This window comes from Xyrauchen texanus, chromosome 29, assembly GCF_025860055.1.
Source record: "Xyrauchen texanus isolate HMW12.3.18 chromosome 29, RBS_HiC_50CHRs, whole genome shotgun sequence".
Classification (NCBI taxonomy): domain Eukaryota; kingdom Metazoa; phylum Chordata; class Actinopteri; order Cypriniformes; family Catostomidae; genus Xyrauchen; species Xyrauchen texanus.
Window position 1 is genome coordinate 6636293 of NC_068304.1, and position 22415 is coordinate 6658707.

The 22415-nt window shown below is 44.8% G+C and overlaps 12 non-coding genes across 12 annotated transcripts; 7 read left to right on the forward strand and 5 right to left on the reverse strand.

Annotated features, from left to right (window-relative positions):
- The first annotated feature begins 2444 nt into the window (after positions 1–2444).
- Positions 2445–2531, forward strand: trnay-gua (transfer RNA tyrosine (anticodon GUA)). The gene is given in 2 exon segments: positions 2445–2481; positions 2496–2531. It is a non-coding gene; the product is annotated as a tRNA-Tyr (tRNA).
- A 1365-nt stretch (positions 2532–3896) lies between these two features.
- On the forward strand, positions 3897–3984 carry trnay-gua (transfer RNA tyrosine (anticodon GUA)). Its single transcript is given in 2 exon segments — positions 3897–3933; positions 3949–3984. It is a non-coding gene; the product is annotated as a tRNA-Tyr (tRNA).
- A 1018-nt stretch (positions 3985–5002) lies between these two features.
- On the reverse strand, positions 5003–5074 carry trnae-cuc (transfer RNA glutamic acid (anticodon CUC)). Its single transcript has one exon. It is a non-coding gene; the product is annotated as a tRNA-Glu (tRNA).
- A 1379-nt stretch (positions 5075–6453) lies between these two features.
- On the reverse strand, positions 6454–6525 carry trnae-cuc (transfer RNA glutamic acid (anticodon CUC)). The gene has a single exon. It is a non-coding gene; the product is annotated as a tRNA-Glu (tRNA).
- A 1197-nt stretch (positions 6526–7722) lies between these two features.
- On the forward strand, positions 7723–7809 carry trnay-gua (transfer RNA tyrosine (anticodon GUA)). Its single transcript is given in 2 exon segments — positions 7723–7759; positions 7774–7809. It is a non-coding gene; the product is annotated as a tRNA-Tyr (tRNA).
- A 95-nt stretch (positions 7810–7904) lies between these two features.
- On the reverse strand, positions 7905–7976 carry trnae-cuc (transfer RNA glutamic acid (anticodon CUC)). Its single transcript has one exon. It is a non-coding gene; the product is annotated as a tRNA-Glu (tRNA).
- Positions 7977–9172: 1196 nt separating this feature from the next.
- On the forward strand, positions 9173–9259 carry trnay-gua (transfer RNA tyrosine (anticodon GUA)). Its single transcript is given in 2 exon segments — positions 9173–9209; positions 9224–9259. It is a non-coding gene; the product is annotated as a tRNA-Tyr (tRNA).
- A 1021-nt stretch (positions 9260–10280) lies between these two features.
- trnae-cuc (transfer RNA glutamic acid (anticodon CUC)) lies at positions 10281–10352 on the reverse strand. Its single transcript has one exon. It is a non-coding gene; the product is annotated as a tRNA-Glu (tRNA).
- Positions 10353–11548: 1196 nt separating this feature from the next.
- trnay-gua (transfer RNA tyrosine (anticodon GUA)) lies at positions 11549–11635 on the forward strand. Its single transcript is given in 2 exon segments — positions 11549–11585; positions 11600–11635. It is a non-coding gene; the product is annotated as a tRNA-Tyr (tRNA).
- Positions 11636–15367: 3732 nt separating this feature from the next.
- trnay-gua (transfer RNA tyrosine (anticodon GUA)) lies at positions 15368–15454 on the forward strand. The gene is given in 2 exon segments: positions 15368–15404; positions 15419–15454. It is a non-coding gene; the product is annotated as a tRNA-Tyr (tRNA).
- Positions 15455–17745: 2291 nt separating this feature from the next.
- Positions 17746–17832, forward strand: trnay-gua (transfer RNA tyrosine (anticodon GUA)). The gene is given in 2 exon segments: positions 17746–17782; positions 17797–17832. It is a non-coding gene; the product is annotated as a tRNA-Tyr (tRNA).
- Positions 17833–18853: 1021 nt separating this feature from the next.
- Positions 18854–18925, reverse strand: trnae-cuc (transfer RNA glutamic acid (anticodon CUC)). Its single transcript has one exon. It is a non-coding gene; the product is annotated as a tRNA-Glu (tRNA).
- Between the last annotated feature and the right edge of the window lie 3490 nt (positions 18926–22415).

The following is a 22415-nucleotide window of genomic DNA, read 5'->3' on the forward strand; positions in this document are numbered from 1 at the left end:
TTATTATTTGTTCAAAAATAACTTGAAACTGGGATATATTAGTCGCAATTTTTGTATTTAGTCATATAAAAACTAAAAAGAAGTCAAAATTATTTTTTTAAAATAAAATCTTTATTGCTATCTACTTATGCATGAGATAACAGTTATTAAATATTTGTTGTAACTTGTAGTCAGAATGACAACTTGATATAGGTATTAGTGTCTATTCAAGTACTGAGGAAAACTTGAAAGTATTACTTTAGTATAAGCATAGTTTCTGCCAAAAACATGGTACTAGTTTGTAGTTTTGTTTCCTCTGAACAAATTGAACATGGTTTTACTAGTTTTACATGGTTTTATTAGTAATCTTGATTGTAGTATCCAACATTTGTGGTGGAATCCATGGTTTTAATGCAGTATAGTGTATCCATATAGTAACCATAGTTTGACTCCGTGGTGGAGCTAGGGGGTGACCAAGGGTGGCTATGGCCACCATGGACTGAAGCCTGGCCACCCCATTGGCCACCCCACACACAATTGAAGTTTTTGAGCACAAGACTTAACATGTACTGTACTAAAATTTCTGTGCCACCACAGACTGATCGCTGACCCCTGCCCGGCCACCCCTGTGAAAAACTCCTGGCTCCGCTCCAGGTTTTACTGACACAAAACTAATTTGAATCGCACTTCTGACAAGTTTTTCCTCTACAATCATACTGGAACCTTTGCTTGAGCCACTGAGCTCTGAAAATGGAAGTGTTTATGGTTGTTTCCAAGCTTTGGATTGTCAAATGACATCAATGAGCACAATGGCACTCTTGAATCAAGCAAAATGAAGGCTACTGGGCCAAATGGGCAGCGGAACTGTGAGGCAATTGTTAACGCTTCTGACTATGCATCATAAGATTCTAGGTTTGGCTGTTGGTTGTCTCGGTTAGATTGTCTTTTTTTGTTCTCCCTGACTCTCACGGCGTTCCAAACCTACTTTCCCTTGGATCCATTAGCTCTGTGTATTAGGAACATGCAAGCTAAGTACAGTGCCTTCGATAGATGATACATTCGCCATCCTTAGGTCGCTGGTTCAATTCCAGCTCGAAGGAGTGTGTTTTGTTTTAGGCACTACTTGCCTTGCCCTCTATCTCACTTATGCTTTACCTTGTGTATGAGATGCCTGCTTTGGATCGCCAAAAACACATTCCCTACTGGGAATCGAACCCGGGCCGTGGTGATGAGAACACCGAATCCTAGCCACTAGACCACCAGGGAAGGGCTTGTGTTGAGCTGCCCATGAGAGCATCCATGGATGCCATGTTTAAATATGTTGAAGCGCAAGATTGTGTTTATTGCCTCCAGAAAAGAAAGTCTTTCATTTGTCCTAAAAACATGCTGTGCCCAGCCCCATGTAAGGGTCAAACTCACAGCCTACAGATTAAAAGACTGATGTTCTATCTAACTGTGCGTACAAGGTCAGTTATATTTGGTCAAATTTCAGGACTGCCAAGCGGTCTAAGGCATCTTTTCGAATGGCACTTCTGACAAGTTTTTCCACTACAATCACACTGGAACCTAAGAGATGTCTGCACTGCACATCCTTAGGTCGCTGGTTCAATTCCGGCTCGAAGGAGTGTGTTTTGTTTTAGGCACTACTTGCCTTGTCCTCTATCTCGCTTATTCTTTACCTTGTGTATGAGATGCCTGCTTTGGATCGCCAAAAACACATTCCCTGACCGGGAATTTTACCCTGGCCGTGGTGGTGAGAGCGCCGAATCCTAGCCACTAGACCAGCAGGGAAGGGCTTGTGTTGAGCTGCCCATGAGAGCATCTGTGGATGCCATGTTTAAATATGTTGAAGCGCAAGATTGTGTTTATTGCCTCCTGAAAAGAAAGTCTTTCATTTGTCCTAAAAACATGCTGTGCCCAGCCCCATGTAAGGGTCAAACTCACAGCCTACAGATTAAAAGACTGATGTTCTATCTAACTGTGCGTACAAGGTCAGTTTTATTTTGTCAAATTTCAGGACTGCCAAGCGGTCTAAGGCGTCTGTTCGAATGGCACTTCTGACAAGTTTTTCCACTACAATCTCACTGGAACCTAAGAGATGCCTGCACTGAGCTCTGAAAATGGAAGTGTTTATGGTTGTTTTCAAGCTTTGGTTTGTGTATGTGCGTGTATGTTTTTTTTTTTAACGAAAACTAGGTAACTAGCACTTTTCAAGCACACTACATCAATGAGCACAATGGCACTCTTGAATCAGCAAAATGAAGGCTACTGGGCCAAATGGGCAGCGGAATGTAACGCAATTGTTAACGCTTCTGACTATGATTCATAAGATTCTAGGTTTGGCTCTTGGTTGTCTCGGTTAGATTGTCTTTTTTTGTTCTCCCTGACTCTCACGGCGTTCCAAACCTACTTTCCCTTGGATCCATTAGCTCTGTGTATTAGGAACATGCAAGCTAATTGCAGTGCCTTTGATAGCTCAGCTGGTAGAGCGGAGGACTGTAGATGATACGATGGCCATCCTTAGGTCGCTGGTTCAATTCCGGCTCGAAGGAGTGTGTTTTGTTTTAGGCACTACTTGCCTTGCCCTCTATCTCGCTTATTCTTTACCTTGTGTATGAGATGCCTGCTTTGGATCGCCAAAAACACATTCCCTGACCGGGAATTTTACCCTGGCCGTGAAGGTGAGAGCGCCGAATCCTAGCCACTAGACCAGCAGGGAAGGGCTTGTGTTGACCTGCCCATGAGAGCATCTGTGGGTGCCATGTTTAAATATGTTGAAGCGCAAGATTGTGTTTTCTGCCTCCAAAAAAGCAAGTCTTTCATTTGTCCTAAAAACATGCTGTGCCCAGCCCCATGTAAGGGTCGAACTCACAACCTACAGATTAAAAGACTGATGTTCTATCTAACTGTGCGTACAAGGTCAGTTTTATTTTGTCAAATTTCAGGACTGCCAAGCGGTCTAAGGCATCTTTTCGAATGGCACTTCTGACAAGTTTTTCCACTACAATCACACTGGAACCTAAGAGATGTCTGCACTGCACATCCTTAGGTCGCTGGTTCAATTCCGGCTCGAAGGAGTGTGTTTTGTTTTAGGCACTACTTGCCTTGTCCTCTATCTCGCTTATTCTTTACCTTGTGTATGAGATGCCTGCTTTGGATCGCCAAAAACACATTCCCTGACCGGGAATTTTACCCTGGCCGTGGTGGTGAGAGCGCCGAATCCTAGCCACTAGACCAGCAGGGAAGGGCTTGTGTTGAGCTGCCCATGAGAGCATCTGTGGATGCCATGTTTAAATATGTTGAAGCGCAAGATTGTGTTTATTGCCTCCTGAAAAGAAAGTCTTTCATTTGTCCTAAAAACATGCTGTGCCCAGCCCCATGTAAGGGTCAAACTCACAGCCTACAGATTAAAAGACTGATGTTCTATCTAACTGTGCGTACAAGGTCAGTTTTATTTTGTCAAATTTCAGGACTGCCAAGCGGTCTAAGGCGTCTGTTCGAATGGCACTTCTGACAAGTTTTTCCACTACAATCACACTGGAACCTAAGAGATGCCTGCACTGAGCTCTGAAAATGGAAGTGTTTATGGTTGTTTTCAAGCTTTGGTTTGTGTATGTGCGTGTATGTTTTTTTTTTAACTAAAACTAGGTAACTAGCACTTTTCAAGCACACTACATCAATGAGCACAATGGCACTCTTGAATCAGCAAAATGAAGGCTACTGGGCCAAATGGGCAGCGGAATGTAACGCAATTGTTAACGCTTCTGACTATGATTCATAAGATTCTAGGTTTGGCTCTTGGTTGTCTCGGTTAGATTGTCTTTTTTTGTTCTCCCTGACTCTCACGGCGTTCCAAACCTACTTTCCCTTGGATCCATTAGCTCTGTGTATTAGGAACATGCAAGCTAATTGCAGTGCCTTCGATAGCTCAGCTGGTAGAGCGGAGGACTGTAGATGATACTGATGGCCATCCTTAGGTCGCTGGTTCAATTCCGGCTCGAAGGAGTGTGTTTTGTTTTAGGCACTACTTGCCTTGCCCTCTATCTCGCTTATTCTTTACCTTGTGTATGAGATGCCTGCTTTGGATCGCTAAAAACACATTCCCTGACCGGGAATTTTACCCTGGCCGTGGCGGTGAGAGCCTGAATCCTAGCCACTAGACCAGCAGGGAAGGGCTTGTGTTGACCTGCCCATGAGAGCATCTGTGGGTGCCATGTTTAAATATGTTGAAGCGCAAGATTGTGTTTTCTGCCTCCAAAAAGCAAGTCTTTCATTTGTCCTAAAAACATGCTGTGCCCAGCCCCATGTAAGGGTCGAACTCACAACCTACAGATTAAAAGACTGATGTTCTATCTAACTGTGCGTACAAGGTCAGTTTTATTTTGTCAAATTTCAGGACTGCCAAGCGGTCTAAGGCGTCTGTTCGAATGGCACTTCTGACAAGTTTTTCCACTACAATCACACTGGAACCTAAGAGATGCCTGCACTGAGCTCTGAAAATGGAAGTGTTTATGGTTGTTTTCAAGCTTTGGTTTGTGTATGTGCGTGTATGTTTTTTTTAACGAAAACTAGGTAACTAGCACTTTTCAAGCACACTACATCAATGAGCACAATGGCACTCTTGAATCAGCAAAATGAAGGCTACTGGGCCAAATGGGCAGCGGAATGTAACGCAATTGTTAACGCTTCTGACTATGATTCATAAGATTCTAGGTTTGGCTCTTGGTTGTCTCGGTTAGATTGTCTTTTTTTGTTCTCCCTGACTCTCACGGCGTTCCAAACCTACTTTCCCTTGGATCCATTAGCTCTGTGTATTAGGAACATGCAAGCTAATCAAAGTGCCTTGGATAGCTCAGCTGGTAGAGTGGAGGACTGTAGATGATATGATGGCCATCCTTAGGTCGCTGGTTGAATTCCATCTCGAAGGAGTGTGTTTTGTTTTAGGCACTACTTGCCTTGCCCTCTATCTCACTTATTCTCTAGCTTGTGTAAGAGATTCCTGCTTTGGATCGCCAAAAACACATTCCCTGACCGGGAATCGAACCCAGGCCACGGCGGTGAGAGCGCCGAATCCTAGCCACTAGACCACCAGGGAAGGGCTTGTGTTGAACTGCCCATGAGAGCATCCGTGGATGCCATGTTTAAATATGTTGAAGCGCAAGATTGTGTTTATTGCCTCCAGAATAGAAAGTCTTTCATTTGTCCTAAAAACATGCTGTGCCCAGCCCCATGTAAGGGTCAAACTCACAGCCTACAGATTAAAAGACTGATGTTCTATCTAACTGCGCGTACAAGGTCAGTTATATTTGGTCAAATTTCAGGACTGCCAAGCGGTCTAAGGCATCTTTTCGAATGGCACTTCTGACAAGTTTTTCCACTACAATCACACTGGAACCTAAGAGATGCCCGCACTGCACATCCTTAGGTTGCTGGTTCAATTCCGGCTCGAAGGAGTGTGTTTTGTTTTAGGCACTACTTGCCTTGCCCTCTATCTCGCTTATTCTTTACCTTGTGTATGAGATGCCTGCTTTGGATCGCCAAAAACACATTCCCTGACCGGGAATTTTACCCTGGCCGTGAAGGTGAGAGCGCCGAATCCTAGCCACTAGACCAGCAGGGAAGGGCTTGTGTTGACCTGCCCATGAGAGCATCTGTGGGTGCCATGTTTAAATATGTTGAAGCGCAAGATTGTGTTTTCTGCCTCCAAAAAAGCAAGTCTTTCATTTGTCCTAAAAACATGCTGTGCCCAGCCCCATGTAAGGGTCGAACTCACAACCTACAGATTAAAAGACTGATGTTCTATCTAACTGTGCGTACAAGGTCAGTTTTATTTTGTCAAATTTCAGGACTGCCAAGCGGTCTAAGGCGTCTGTTCGAATGGCACTTCTGACAAGTTTTTCCACTACAATCACACTGGAACCTAAGAGATGCCTGCACTGAGCTCTGAAAATGGAAGTTTTTATGGTTGTTTTCAAGCTTTGGTTTGTGTATGTGCGTGTATGTTTTTTTTTAACGAAAACTAGGTAACTAGCACTTTTCAAGCACACTACATCAATGAGCACAATGGCACTCTTGAATCAGCAAAATGAAGGCTACTGGGCCAAATGGGCAGCGGAATGTAACGCAATTGTTAACGCTTCTGACTATGATTCATAAGATTCTAGGTTTGGCTCTTGGTTGTCTCGGTTAGATTGTCTTTTTTTGTTCTCCCTGACTCTCACGGCGTTCCAAACCTACTTTCCCTTGGATCCATTAGCTCTGTGTATTAGGAACATGCAAGCTAATCAAAGTGCCTTGGATAGCTCATCTGGTAGAGTGGAGGACTGTAGATGATATGATGGCCATCCTTAGGTCGCTGGTTGAATTCCGTCTCGAAGGAGTGTGTTTTGTTTTAGGCACTACTTGCCTTGCCCTCTATCTCACTTATTCTCTAGCTTGTGTAAGAGATTCCTGCTTTGGATCGCCAAAAACACATTCCCTGACCGGGAATCGAACCCGGGCCGCGGCGGTGAGAGCGCCGAATCCTAGCCACTAGACCACCAGGGAAAGGCTTGTGTTGAACTGCCCATGAGAGCATCCGTGGATGCCATGTTTAAATATGTTGAAGCGCAAGATTGTGTTTATTGCCTCCAGAATAGAAAGTCTTTAATTTGTCCTAAAAACATGCTGTGCCCAGCCCCATGTAAGGGTCAAACTCACAGCCTACAGATTAAAAGACTGATGTTCTATCTAACTGCGCGTACAAGGTCAGTTATATTTGGTCAAATTTCAGGACTGCCAAGCGGTCTAAGGCATCTTTTCGAATGGCACTTCTGACAAGTTTTTCCACTACAATCACACTGGAACCTAAGAGATGCCCGCACTGCACATCCTTAGGTTGCTGGTTCAATTCCGGCTCGAAGGAGTGTGTTTTGTTTTAGGCACTACTTGCCTTGCCCTCTATCTCGCTTATTCTTTACCTTGTGTATGAGATGCCTGCTTTGGATCGCTAAAAACACATTCCCTGACCGGGAATTTTACCCTGGCCGTGAAGGTGAGGCGCTCGAATCCTAGCCACTAGACCAGCAGGGAAGGGCTTGTGTTGACCTGCCCATGAGAGCATCTGTGGGTGCCATGTTTAAATATGTTGAAGCGCAAGATTGTGTTTTCTGCCTCCAAAAAGCAAGTCTTTCATTTGTCCTAAAAACATGCTGTGCCCAGCCCCATGTAAGGGTCGAACTCACAACCTACAGATTAAAAGACTGATGTTCTATCTAACTGTGCGTACAAGGTCAGTTTTATTTTGTCAAATTTCAGGACTGCCAAGCGGTCTAAAGCGTCTGTTCGAATGGCACTTCTGACAAGTTTTTCCACTACAATCACACTGGAACCTAAGAGATGCCTGCACTGAGCTCTGAAAATGGAAGTGTTTATGGTTGTTTTCAAGCTTTGGTTTGTGTATGTGCATGTATGTTTTTTTTGAACGAAAACTAGGTATCTAGCACTTTTCAAGCACACTACATCAATGAGCACAATGGCACTCTTGAATCAGCAAAATGAAGGCTACTGGGCCAAATGGGCAGCGGAATGTAACGCTAATTGTTAACGCTTCTGACTATGATTCATAAGATTCTAGGTTTGGCTCTTGGTTGTCTCGGTTAGATTGTCTTTTTTTGTTCTCCCTGACTCTCACGGCGTTCCAAACCTACTTTCCCTTGGATCCATTAGCTCTGTGTATTAGGAACATGCAAGCTAATTACAGTGCCTTCGATAGCTCAGCTGGTAGAGCGGAGGACTGTAGATGATATGATGGCCATCCTTAGGTCGCTGGTTCAATTCCGGCTCGAAGGAGTGTGTTTTGTTTTAGGCACTACTTGCCTTGCCCTCTATCTCTCTTATTCTTTACCTTGTGTATGAGATGCCTGCTTTGGATCGCCAAAAACACATTCCCTGACCGGGAATCGAACCCGGGCCGCGGCGGTGAGAGCGCCGAATCCTAGCCACTAGACCACCAGGGAAGGGCTTGTGTTGAACTGCCCATGAGAGCATCCGTGGATGCCATGTTTAAATATGTTGAAGCGCAAGATTGTGTTTATTGCCTCCAGAATAGAAAGTCTTTCATTTGTCCTAAAAACATGCTGTGCCCAGCCCCATGTAAGGGTCAAACTCACAGCCTACAGATTAAAAGACTGATGTTCTATCTAACTGCGCGTACAAGGTCAGTTATATTTGGTCAAATTTCAGGACTGCCAAGCGGTCTAAGGCATCTTTTCGAATGGCACTTCTGACAAGTTTTTCCACTACAATCACACTGGAACCTAAGAGATGCCCGCACTGCACATCCTTAGGTTGCTGGTTCAATTCGGCTCGAAGGAGTGTGTTTTGTTTTAGGCACTACTTGCCTTGCCCTCTATCTCAGCTTATTCTTTACCTTGTGTATGAGATGCCTGCTTTGGATCGCTAAAAACACATTCCCTGACCGGGAATTTTACCCTGGCCGTGGAGGTGAGAGCCTGAATCCTAGCCACTAGACCAGCAGGGAAGGGCTTGTGTTGACCTGCCCATGAGAGCATCTGTGGGTGCCATGTTTAAATATGTTGAAGCGCAAGATTGTGTTTTCTGCCTCCAAAAAGCAAGTCTTTCATTTGTCCTAAAAACATGCTGTGCCCAGCCCCATGTAAGGGTCGAACTCACAACCTACAGATTAAAAGACTGATGTTCTATCTAACTGTGCGTACAAGGTCAGTTTTATTTTGTCAAATTTCAGGACTGCCAAGCGGTCTAAGGCGTCTGTTCGAATGGCACTTCTGACAAGTTTTTCCACTACAATCACACTGGAACCTAAGAGATGCCTGCACTGAGCTCTGAAAATGGAAGTGTTTATGGTTGTTTCCAAGCTTTGGTTTGTGTATGTGCATGTATGTTTTTTTTTGAACGAAAACTAGGTATCTAGCACTTTTCAAGCACACTACATCAATGAGCACAATGGCACTCTTGAATCAGCAAAATGAAGGCTACTGGGCCAAATGGGCAGCGGAATGTAACGCAATTGTTAACGCTTCTGACTATGATTCATAAGATTCTAGGTTTGGCTCTTGGTTGTCTCGGTTAGATTGTCTTTTTTTGTTCTCCCTGACTCTCACGGCGTTCCAAACCTACTTTCCCTTGGATCCATTAGCTCTGTGTATTAGGAACATGCAAGCTAATTGCAGTGCCTTCGATAGCTCAGCTGGTAGAGCGGAGGACTGTAGATGATACGATGGCCATCCTTAGGTCGCTGGTTCAATTCCGGCTCGAAGGAGTGTGTTTTGTTTTAGGCACTACTTGCCTTGCCCTCTATCTCGCTTATTCTTTACCTTGTGTATGAGATGCCTGCTTTGGATCGCCAAAAACACATTCCCTGACCGGGAATTTTACCCTGGCCGTGGCGGTGAGAGCGCCGAATCCTAGCCACTAGACCAGCAGGGAAGGGCTTGTGTTGACCTGCCCATGAGAGCATCTGTGGGTGCCATGTTTAAATATGTTGAAGCGCAAGATTGTGTTTTCTGCCTCCAAAAAAGCAAGTCTTTCATTTGTCCTAAAAACATGCTGTGCCCAGCCCCATGTAAGGGTCGAACTCACAACCTACAGATTAAAAGACTGATGTTCTATCTAACTGTGCGTACAAGGTCAGTTTTATTTTGTCAAATTTCAGGACTGCCAAGCGGTCTAAGGCGTCTGTTCGAATGGCACTTCTGACAAGTTTTTCCACTACAATCACACTGGAACCTAAGAGATGCCTGCACTGAGCTCTGAAAATGGAAGTGTTTATGGTTGTTTTCAAGCTTTGGTTTGTGTATGTGCGTGTATGTTTTTTTTTAATGAAAACTAGGTAACTAGCACTTTTCAAGCACACTACATCAATGAGCACAATGGCACTCTTGAATCAGCAAAATGAAGGCTACTGGGCCAAATGGGCAGCGGAATGTAATGCAATTGTTAACGCTTCTGACTATGATTCATAAGATTCTAGGTTTGGCTCTTGGTTGTCTCGGTTAGATTGTCTTTTTTTGTTCTCCCTGACTCTCACGGCGTTCCAAACCTACTTTCCCTTGGATCCATTAGCTCTGTGTATTAGGAACATGCAAGCTAATTGCAGTGCCTTCGATAGCTCAGCTGGTAGAGTGGAGGACTGTAGATGATATGATGGCCATCCTTAGGTCGCTGGTTGAATTCCGGCTCGAAGGAGTGTGTTTTGTTTTAGGCACTACTTGCCTTGCCCTCTATCTCTCTTATTCTTTACCTTGTGTATGAGATTCCTGCTTTGGATCGCCAAAAACACATTCCCTGACCGGGAATCGAACCCGGGCCGCGGCAGTGAGAGCGCCGACTCCTAGCCACTAGACCACCAGGGAAGGGCTTGTGTTGAGCTGCCCATGAGAGCATCCCTGGATGCCATGTTTAAATATGTTGAAGCGCAAGATTGTGTTTATTGCCTCCAGAAAAGAAAGTCTTTCATTTGTCCTAAAAACATGCTGTGCCCAGCCCCATGTAAGGGTCAAACTCACAGCCTACAGATTAAAAGACTGATGTTCTATCTAACTGTGCGTACAAGGTCAGTTATATTTGGTCAAATTTCAGGACTGCCAAGCGGTCTAAGGCATCTTTTCGAATGGCACTTCTGACAAGTTTTTCCACTACAATCACACTGGAACCTAAGAGATGTCTGCACTGCACATCCTTAGGTTGCTGGTTCAATTCGGCTCGAAGGAGTGTGTTTTGTTTTAGGCACTACTTGCCTTGTCCTCTATCTCGCTTATTCTTTACCTTGTGTATGAGATGCCTGCTTTGGATCGCCAAAAACACATTCCCTGACCGGAATTTTACCCTGGCCGTGGTGGTGAGAGCCTGAATCCTAGCCACTAGACCAGCAGGGAAGGGCTTGTGTTGAGCTGCCCATGAGAGCATCTGTGGATGCCATGTTTAAATATGTTGAAGCGCAAGATTGTGTTTATCTGCCTCCTGAAAAGCAAGTCTTTCATTTGTCCTAAAAACATGCTGTGCCCAGCCCCATGTAAGGGTCAAACTCACAGCCTACAGATTAAAAGACTGATGTTCTATCTAACTGTGCGTACAAGGTCAGTTTTATTTTGTCAAATTTCAGGACTGCCAAGCGGTCTAAAGCGTCTGTTCGAATGGCACTTCTGACAAGTTTTTCCACTACAATCACACTGGAACCTAAGAGATGCCTGCACTGAGCTCTGAAAATGGAAGTGTTTATGGTTGTTTTCAAGCTTTGGTTTGTGTATGTGCGTGTATGTTTTTTTTTTAACGAAAACTAGGTAACTAGCACTTTTCAAGCACACTACATCAATGAGCACAATGGCACTCTTGAATCAGCAAAATGAAGGCTACTGGGCCAAATGGGCAGCGGAATGTAACGTAATTGTTAACGCTTCTGACTATGATTCATAAGATTCTAGGTTTGGCTCTTGGTTGTCTCGGTTAGATTGTCTTTTTTTGTTCTCCCTGACTCTCACGGCGTTCCAAACCTACTTTCCCTTGGATCCATTAGCTCTGTGTATTAGGAACATGCAAGCTAATTGCAGTGCCTTCGATAGCTCAGCTGGTAGAGCGGAGGACTGTAGATGATACGATGGCCATCCTTAGGTTGCTGGTTCAATTCCGGCTCGAAGGAGTGTGTTTTGTTTTAGGCACTACTTGCCTTGCCCTCTATCTCGCTTATTCTTTACCTTGTGTATGAGATGCCTGCTTTGGATCGCCAAAAACACATTCCCTGACCGGAATTTTACCCTGGCCGTGGCGGTGAGAGCTCGAATCCTAGCCACTAGACCAGCAGGGAAGGGCTTGTGTTGACCTGCCCATGAGAGCATCTGTGGGTGCCATGTTTAAATATGTTGAAGCGCAAGATTGTGTTTTCTGCCTCCAAAAAGCAAGTCTTTCATTTGTCCTAAAAACATGCTGTGCCCAGCCCCATGTAAGGGTCGAACTCACAACCTACAGATTAAAAGACTGATGTTCTATCTAACTGTGCGTACAAGGTCAGTTTTATTTTGTCAAATTTCAGGACTGCCAAGCGGTCTAAAGCGTCTGTTCGAATGGCACTTCTGACAAGTTTTTCCACTACAATCACACTGGAACCTAAGAGATGCCTGCACTGAGCTCTGAAAATGGAAGTGTTTATGGTTGTTTTCAAGCTTTGGTTTGTGTATGTGCATGTATGTTTTTTTTTAACGAAAACTAGGTAACTAGCACTTTTCAAGCACACTACATCAATGAGCACAATGGCACTCTTGAATCAGCAAAATGAAGGCTACTGGGCCAAATGGGCAGCGGAATGTAACGCAATTGTTAACGCTTCTGACTATGATTCATAAGATTCTAGGTTTGGCTCTTGGTTGTCTCGGTTAGATTGTCTTTTTTGTTCTCCTGACTCTCACGGCGTTCCAAACCTACTTTCCCTTGGATCCATTAGCTCTGTGTATTAGGAACATGCAAGCTAATTGCAGTGCCTTCGATAGCTCAGCTGGTAGAGTGGAGGACTGTAGATGATATGATGGCCATCCTTAGGTCGCTGGTTGAATTCCGTCTCGAAGGAGTGTGTTTTGTTTTAGGCACTACTTGCCTTGCCCTCTATCTCACTTATTCTCTAGCTTGTGTAAGAGATGCCTGCTTTGGATCGCTAAAAACACATTCCCTGACCGGAATCGAACCCGGCCATGGGCGGTGAGAGCTCGAATCCTAGCCACTAGACCACCAGGGAAGGGCTTGTGTTGAACTGCCCATGAGAGCATCCGTGGATGCCATGTTTAAATATGTTGAAGCTCAAGATTGTGTTTATTGCCTCCAGAATAGAAAGTCTTTCATTTGTCCTAAAAACATGCTGTGCCCAGCCCCATGTAAGGGTCAAACTCACAGCCTACAGATTAAAAGACTGATGTTCTATCTAACTGCGCGTACAAGGTCAGTTATATTTGGTCAAATTTCAGGACTGCCAAGCGGTCTAAGGCATCTTTTCGAATGGCACTTCTGACAAGTTTTTCCACTACAATCACACTGGAACCTAAGAGATGCCCGCACTGCACATCCTTAGGTTGCTGGTTCAATTCGGCTCGAAGGAGTGTGTTTTGTTTTAGGCACTACTTGCCTTGCCCTCTATCTCGCTTATTCTTTACCTTGTGTATGAGATGCCTGCTTTGGATCGCTAAAAACACATTCCCTGACCGGGAATTTTACCCTGGCCGTGGAGGTGAGAGCTCGAATCCTAGCCACTAGACCAGCAGGGAAGGGCTTGTGTTGACCTGCCCATGAGAGCATCTGTGGGTGCCATGTTTAAATATGTTGAAGCGCAAGATTGTGTTTTCTGCCTCCAAAAAAGCAAGTCTTTCATTTGTCCTAAAAACATGCTGTGCCCAGCCCCATGTAAGGGTCGAACTCACAACCTACAGATTAAAAGACTGATGTTCTATCTAACTGTGCGTACAAGGTCAGTTTTATTTTGTCAAATTTCAGGACTGCCAAGCGGTCTAAGGCGTCTGTTCGAATGGCACTTCTGACAAGTTTTTCCACTACAATCACACTGGAACCTAAGAGATGCCTGCACTGAGCTCTGAAAATGGAAGTGTTTATGGTTGTTTCCAAGCTTTGGTTTGTGTATGTGCATGTATGTTTTTTTTTGAACGAAAACTAGGTATCTAGCACCTTTTCAAGCACACTACATCAATGAGCACAATGGCACTCTTGAATCAGCAAAATGAAGGCTACTGGGCCAAATGGGCAGCGGAACTGTGACGCAATTGTTAACGCTTCTGACTATGGATTCATAAGATTCTAGGTTTGGCTCTTGGTTGTCTCGGTTAGATTGTCTTTTTTGTTCTCCTGACTCTCACGGCGTTCCAAACCTACTTTCCCTTGGATCCATTAGCTCTGTGTATTAGGAACATGCAAGCTAATTACAGTGCCTTCGATAGCTCAGCTGGTAGAGCGGAGGACTGTAGATGATACGATTGGCCATCCTTAGGTCGCTGGTTGAATTCCGTCTCGAAGGAGTGTGTTTTGTTTTAGGCACTACTTGCCTTGCCCTCTATCTCACTTATTCTCTAGCTTGTGTAAGAGATGCCTGCTTTGGATCGCCAAAAACACATTCCCTGACCGGAATCGAACCCGGCCATGGGCGGTGAGAGCTCGAATCCTAGCCACTAGACCACCAGGGAAGGGCTTGTGTTGAGCTGCCCATGAGAGCATCCGTGGATGCCATGTTTAAATATGTTGAAGCGCAAGATTGTGTTTATTGCCTCCAGAAAAGAAAGTCTTTCATTTGTCCTAAAAACATGCTGTGCCCAGCCCCATGTAAGGGTCAAACTCACAGCCTACAGATTAAAAGACTGATGTTCTATCTAACTGTGCGTACAAGGTCAGTTATATTTGGTCAAATTTCAGGACTGCCAAGCGGTCTAAGGCATCTTTTCGAATGGCACTTCTGACAAGTTTTTCCACTACAATCACACTGGAACCTAAGAGATGCCTGCACTGCACATCCTTAGGTTGCTGGTTCAATTCGGCTCGAAGGAGTGTGTTTTGTTTTAGGCACTACATGCCTTGCCCTCTATCTCGCTTATTCTTTACCTTGTGTATGAGATGCCTGCTTTGGATCGCTAAAAACACATTCCCTGACCGGAATTTTACCCTGGCCGTGGCGGTGAGAGCTCGAATCCTAGCCACTAGACCAGCAGGGAAGGGCTTGTGTTGACCTGCCCATGAGAGCATCTGTGGGTGCCATGTTTAAATATGTTGAAGCGCAAGATTGTGTTTTCTGCCTCCAAAAAGCAAGTCTTTCATTTGTCCTAAAAACATGCTGTGCCCAGCCCCATGTAAGGGTCGAACTCACAACCTACAGATTAAAAGACTGATGTTCTATCTAACTGTGCGTACAAGGTCAGTTTTATTTTGTCAAATTTCAGGACTGCCAAGCGGTCTAAGGCGTCTGTTCGAATGGACACTTCTGACAAGTTTTTCCACTACAATCACACTGGAACCTAAGAGATGCCTGCACTGAGCTCTGAAAATGTAAGTGTTTATGGTTGTTTTCAAGCTTTGGTTTGTGTATGTGCGTGTATGTTTTGTTTTTTAACGAAAACTAGGTAACTAGCACTTTTCAAGCACACTACATCAATGAGCACAATGGCACTCTTGAATCAGCAAAATGAAGGCTACTGGGCCAAATGGGCAGCGGAATGTAACGCAATTGTTAACGCTTCTGACTATGATTCATAAGATTCTAGGTTTGGCTCTTGGTTGTCTCGGTTAGATTGTCTTTTTTTGTTCTCCCTGACTCTCACGGCGTTCCAAACCTACTTTCCCTTGGATCCATTAGCTCTGTGTATTAGGAACATGCAAGCTAATTACAGTGCCTTCGATAGCTCAGCTGGTAGAGCGGAGGACTGTAGATGATACGATGGCCATCCTTAGGTCGCTGGTTCAATTCCGGCTCGAAGGAGTGTGTTTTGTTTTAGGCACTACTTGCCTTGCCCTCTATCTCGCTTATTCTTTACCTTGTGTATGAGATGCCTGCTTTGGATCGCTAAAAACACATTCCCTGACCGGGAATTTTACCCTGGCCGTGGCGGTGAGAGCTCGAATCCTAGCCACTAGACCAGCAGGGAAGGGCTTGTGTTGACCTGCCCATGAGAGCATCTGTGGGTGCCATGTTTAAATATGTTGAAGCACAAGATTGTGTTTTCTGCCTCCAAAAAGCAAGTCTTTCATTTGTCCTAAAAACATGCTGTGCCCAGCCCCATGTAAGGGTCGAACTCACAACCTACAGATTAAAAGACTGATGTTCTATCTAACTGTGCGTACAAGGTCAGTTTTATTTTGTCAAATTTCAGGACTGCCAAGCGGTCTAAAGCGCCTGTTCGAATGGCACTTCTGACAAGTTTTTCCACTACAATCACACTGGAACCTTAGAGATGCCTGAGCCACTGAGCTCTGAAAATGGAAGTGTTTATGGTTGTTTTCAAGCTTTGGTTTGTGTATGTGCATGTATGTTTTTTTTTAACTGAAAACTAGGTAACTAGCACTTTTCAAGCACACTACATCAATGAGCACAATGGCACTCTTGAATCAGCAAAATGAAGGCTACTGGGCCAAATGGGCAGCGGAACTGTGACGCAATTGTTAACGCTTCTGACTATGGATTCATAAGATTCTAGGTTTGGCTCTTGGTTGTCTCGGTTAGATTGTCTTTTTTGTTCTCCCTGACTCTCACGGCGTTCCAAACCTACTTTCCCTTGGATCCATTAGCTCTGTGTATTAGGAACATGCAAGCTAATTACAGTGCCTTCGATAGCTCAGCTGGTAGAGCGGAGGACTGTAGATGATACGATTGGCCATCCTTAGGTCGCTGGTTGAATTCCGCCTCGAAGGAGTGTGTTTTGTTTTAGGCACTACTTGCCTTGCCCTCTATCTCACTTATTCTCTAGCTTGTGTAAGAGATGCCTGCTTTGGATCGCCAAAAACACATTCCCTGACCGGGAATCGAACCCGGCCAGGGCGGTGAGAGCTCGAATCCTAGCCACTAGACCACCAGGGAAGGGCTTGTGTTGAACTGCCCATGAGAGCATCCGTGGATGCCATGTTTAAATATGTTGAAGCACAAGATTGTGTTTATTGCCTCCAGAAAAGAAAGTCTTTCATTTGTCCTAAAAACATGCTGTGCCCAGCCCCATGTAAGGGTCAAACTCACAGCCTACAGATTAAAAGACTGATGTTCTATCTAACTGTGCGTACAAGGTCAGTTATATTTGGTCAAATTTCAGGACTGCCAAGCGGTCTAAGGCATCTTTTCGAATGGCACTTCTGACAAGTTTTTCCACTACAATCACACTGGAACCTAAGAGATGCCTACACTGCACATCCTTAGGTTGCTGGTTCAATTCCGGCTCGAAGGAGTGTGTTTTGTTTTAGGCACTACATGCCTTGCCCTCTATCTCGCTTATTCTTTACCTTGTGTATGAGATGCCTGCTTTGGATCGCCAAAAACACATTCCCTGACCGGGAATTTTACCCTGGCCGTGGCGGTGAGAGCTCGAATCCTAGCCACTAGACCAGCAGGGAAGGGCTTGTGTTGACCTGCCCATGAGAGCATCTGTGGGTGCCATGTTTAAATATGTTGAAGCGCAAGATTGTGTTTTCTGCCTCCAAAAAGCAAGTCTTTCATTTGTCCTAAAAACATGCTGTGCCCAGCCCCATGTAAGGGTCGAACTCACAACCTACAGATTAAAAGACTGATGTTCTATCTAACTGTGCTGCATAAGGTCAGTTTTATTTTGTCAAATTTCAGGACTGCCAAGCGGTCTAAAGCGTCTGTTCGAATGGCACTTCTGACAAGTTTTTCCACTACAATCACACTGGAACCTAAGAGATGCCTGCACTGAGCTCTGAAAATGTAAGTGTTTATGGTTGTTTTCAAGCTTTGGTTTGTGTATGTGCGTGTATGTTTTTTTTTTAACGAAAACTAGGTAACTAGCACTTTTCAAGCACACTACATCAATGAGCACAATGGCACTCTTGAATCAGCAAAATGAAGGCTACTGGGCCAAATGGGCAGCGGAATGTAACGCAATTGTTAACGCTTCTGACTATGATTCATAAGATTCTAGGTTTGGCTCTTGGTTGTCTCGGTTAGATTGTCTTTTTTGTTCTCCCTGACTCTCACGGCGTTCCAAACCTACTTTCCCTTGGATCCATTAGCTCTGTGTATTAGGAACATGCAAGCTAATTACAGTGCCTTCGATAGCTCAGCTGGTAGAGCGGAGGACTGTAGATGATACGATGGCCATCCTTAGGTCGCTGGTTCAATTCTGGCTCGAAGGAGTGTGTTTTGTTTTAGGCACTACTTGCCTTGCCCTCTATCTCGCTTATTCTTTACCTTGTGTATGAGATGCCTGCTTTGGATCGCTAAAACACATTCCCTGACCGGGAATTTTACCCTGGCCGTGGCGGTGAGAGCTCGAATCCTAGCCACTAGACCAGCAGGGAAGGGCTTGTGTTGACCTGCCCATGAGAGCATCTGTGGGTGCCATGTTTAAATATGTTGAAGCACAAGATTGTGTTTTCTGCCTCCAAAAAGCAAGTCTTTCATTTGTCCTAAAAACATGCTGTGCCCAGCCCCATGTAAGGGTCGAACTCACAACCTACAGATTAAAAGACTGATGTTCTATCTAACTGTGCGTACAAGGTCAGTTTTATTTTGTCAAATTTCAGGACTGCCAAGCGGTCTAAGGCGTCTGTTCGAATGGCACTTCTGACAAGTTTTTCCACTACAATCACACTGGAACCTTTAAGAGATGCCTGCACTGAGCTCTGAAAATGGAAGTGTTTATGGTTGTTTTCAAGCTTTGGTTTGTGTATGTGCATGTATGTTTTTTTTAACGAAAACTAGGTAACTAGCACTTTTCAAGCACACTACATCAATGAGCACAATGGCACTCTTGAATCAGCAAAATGAAGGCTACTGGGCCAAATGGGCAGCGGAACTGTAACTCAATTGTTAACGCTTCTGACTATGGATTCATAAGATTCTAGGTTTGGCTCTTGGTTGTCTCGGTTAGATTGTCTTTTTTGTTCTCCCTGACTCTCACGGCGTTCCAAACCTACTTTCCCTTGGATCCATTAGCTCTGTGTATTAGGAACATGCAAGCTAATTACAGTGCCTTTGATAGCTCAGCTGGTAGAGCTGGAGGACTGTAGATGATATGATGGCCATCCTTAGGTCGCTGGTTGAATTCCGTCTCGAAGGAGTGTGTTTTGTTTTAGGCACTACTTGCCTTGCCCTCTATCTCACTTATTCTCTAGCTTGTGTAAGAGATGCCTGCTTTGGATCGCCAAAAACACATTCCCTGACCGGGAATCGAACCCGGGCCACGGCGGTGAGAGCGCCGAATCCTAGCCACTAGACCACCAGGGAAGGGCTTGTGCCCATGAGAGCATCCGTGGATGCCATGTTTAAATATGTTGAAGCTTAAGATCGTGTTTATTGCCTCCAGAAAAGAAAGTCTTTCATTTGTCCTAAAAACATGCTGTGCCCAGCCCCATGTAAGGGTCAAACTCACAGCCTACAGATTAAAAGACTGATGTTCTATCTAACTGCACGTACAAGGTCAGTTATATTTGGTCAAATTTCAGGACTGCCAAGCGGTCTAAGGCATCTTTTCGAATGGCACTTCTGACAAGTTTTTCCACTACAATCACACTGGAACCTAAGAGATGCCCGCACTGCACATCCTTAGGTTTCTGGTTCAATTCGCCTCGAAGGAGTGTGTTTTGTTTTAGGCACTACTTGCCTTGCCCTCTATCTCGCTTATTCTTTACCTTGTGTATGAGATGCCTGCTTTGGATCGCTAAAAACACATTCCCTGACCGGAATTTTACCCTGGCCGTGGCGGTGAGAGCTCGAATCCTAGCCACTAGACCAGCAGGGAAGGGCTTGTGTTGACCTGCCCATGAGAGCATCTGTGGGTGCCATGTTTAAATATGTTGAAGCGCAAGATTGTGTTTTCTGCCTCCAAAAAGCAAGTCTTTCATTTGTCCTAAAAACATGCTGTGCCCAGCCCCATGTAAGGGTCGAACTCACAACCTACAGATTAAAAGACTGATGTTCTATCTAACTGTGCTGCATAAGGTCAGTTTTATTTTGTCAAATTTCAGGACTGCCAAGCTGTCTAAGGCGTCTGTTCGAATGGCACTTCTGACAAGTTTTTCCACTACAATCACACTGGAACCTAAGAGATGCCTGCACTGAGCTCTGAAAATGGAAGTGTTTATGGTTGTTTTCAAGCTTTGGTTTGTGTATGTGCATGTATGTTTTTTTTGAACGAAAACTAGGTAACTAGCACCTTTTCAAGCACACTACATCAATGAGCACAATGGCACTCTTGAATCAGCAAAATGAAGGCTACTGGGCCAAATGGGCAGCGGAATGTAACGCAATTGTTAACGCTTCTGACTATGGATTCATAAGATTCTAGGTTTGGCTCTTGGTTGTCTCGGTTAGATTGTCTTTTTTGTTCTCCCTGACTCTCACGGCGCTCCAAACCTACTTTCCCTTGGATCCATTAGCTCTGTGTATTAGGAACATGCAAGCTAAGTACAGTGCCTTTGATAGCTCAGCTGGTAGAGCGGAGGACTGTAGATGATATGATGGCCATCCTTAGGTCGCTGGTTGAATTCTGGCCTCGAAGGAGTGTGTTTTGTTTTAGGCACTACTTGCCTTGCCCTCTATCTCACTTATTCTCTAGCTTGTGTAAGAGATGCCTGCTTTGGATCGCTAAAAACACATTCCCTGACCGGAATCGAACCCGGCCACGGCGGTGAGAGCTCGAATCCTAGCCACTAGACCACCAGGGAAGGGCTTGTGCCCATGAGAGCATCCGTGGATTCCATGTTTAAATATGTTGAAGCTTAAGATCGTGTTTATTGCCTCCAGAAAAGAAAGTCTTTCATTTGTCCTAAAAACATGCTGTGCCCAGCCCCATGTAAGGGTCAAACTCACAGCCTACAGATTAAAAGACTGATGTTCTATCTAACTGCACGTACAAGGTCAGTTATATTTGGTCAAATTTCAGGACTGCCAAGCGGTCTAAGGCATCTTTTCGAATGGCACTTCTGACAAGTTTTTCCACTACAATCACACTGGAACCTAAGAGATGCCCGCACTGCACATCCTTAGGTTTCTGGTTCAATTCCGGCTCGAAGGAGTGTGTTTTGTTTTAGGCACTACTTGCCTTGCCCTCTATCTCGCTTATTCTTTACCTTGTGTATGAGATGCCTGCTTTGGATCGCCAAAAACACATTCCCTGACCGGGAATTTTACCCTGGCCGTGGCGGTGAGAGCGCCGAATCCTAGCCACTAGACCAGCAGGGAAGGGCTTGTGTTGACCTGCCCATGAGAGCATCCGTGGGTGCCATGTTTAAATATGTTGAAGCGCAAGATTGTGTTTTCTGCCTCCAAAAAAGCAAGTCTTTCATTTGTCCTAAAAACATGCTGTGCCCAGCCCCATGTAAGGGTCGAACTCACAACCTACAGATTAAAAGACTGATGTTCTATCTAACTGTGCGTATAAGGTCAGTTTTATTTTGTCAAATTTCAGGACTGCCAAGCTGTCTAAGGCGTCTGTTCGAATGGCACTTCTGACAAGTTTTTCCACTACAATCACACTGGAACCTAAGAGATGCCTGCACTGAGCTCTGAAAATGTAAGTGTTTATGGTTGTTTTCAAGCTTTGGTTTGTGTATGTGCATGTATGTTTTTTTTTGAACTAAAACTAGGTAACTAGCACTTTTCAAGCACACTACATCAATGAGCACAATGGCACTCTTGAATCAGCAAAATGAAGGCTACTGGGCCAAATGGGCAGCGGAATGTAACGCAATTGTTAACGCTTCTGACTATGATTCATAAGATTCTAGGTTTGGCTCTTGGTTGTCTCGGTTAGATTGTCTTTTTTGTTCTCCCTGACTCTCACGGCGTTCCAAACCTACTTTCCCTTGGATCCATTAGCTCTGTGTATTAGGAACATGCAAGCTAATTACAGTGCCTTTGATAGCTCAGCTGGTAGAGCGGAGGACTGTAGATGATATGATGGCCATCCTTAGGTTGCTGGTTCAATTCTGGCTCGAAGGAGTGTGTTTTGTTTTAGGCACTACTTGCCTTGCCCTCTATCTCACTTATTCTTTACCTTGTGTATGAGATGCCTGCTTTGGATCGCTAAAAAACATTCCCTGACCGGAATCGAACCCAGGCCATGGGCGGTGAAAGCTCGAATCCTAGCCACTAGACCACCAGGGAATGGCTTGTGTTGAGCTGCCCATGAGAGCATCCGTGGATGCCATGTTTAAATATGTTGAAGCGCAAGATTGTGTTTATTGCCTCCAGAAAAGAAAGTCTTTCATTTGTCCTAAAAACATGCTGTGCCCAGCCCCATGTAAGGGTCAAACTCACAGCCTACAGATTAAAAGACTGATGTTCTATCTAACTGCGCGTACAAGGTCAGTTATATTTGGTCAAATTTCAGGACTGCCAAGCGGTCTAAGGCATCTTTTCGAATGGCACTTCTGACAAGTTTTTCCACTACAATCACACTGGAACCTAAGAGATGCCCGCACTGCACATCCTTAGGTTTCTGGTTCAATTCCGGCTCGAAGGAGTGTGTTTTGTTTTAGGCACTACTTGCCTTGCCCTCTATCTCGCTTATTCTTTACCTTGTGTATGAGATGCCTGCTTTGGATCGCTAAAAACACATTCCCTGACCGGGAATTTTACCCTGGCCGTGGCGGTGAGAGCTCGAATCCTAGCCACTAGACCAGCAGGGAAGGGCTTGTGTTGACCTGCCCATGAGAGCATCCGTGGGTGCCATGTTTAAATATGTTGAAGCGTAAGATTGTGTTTTCTGCCTCCA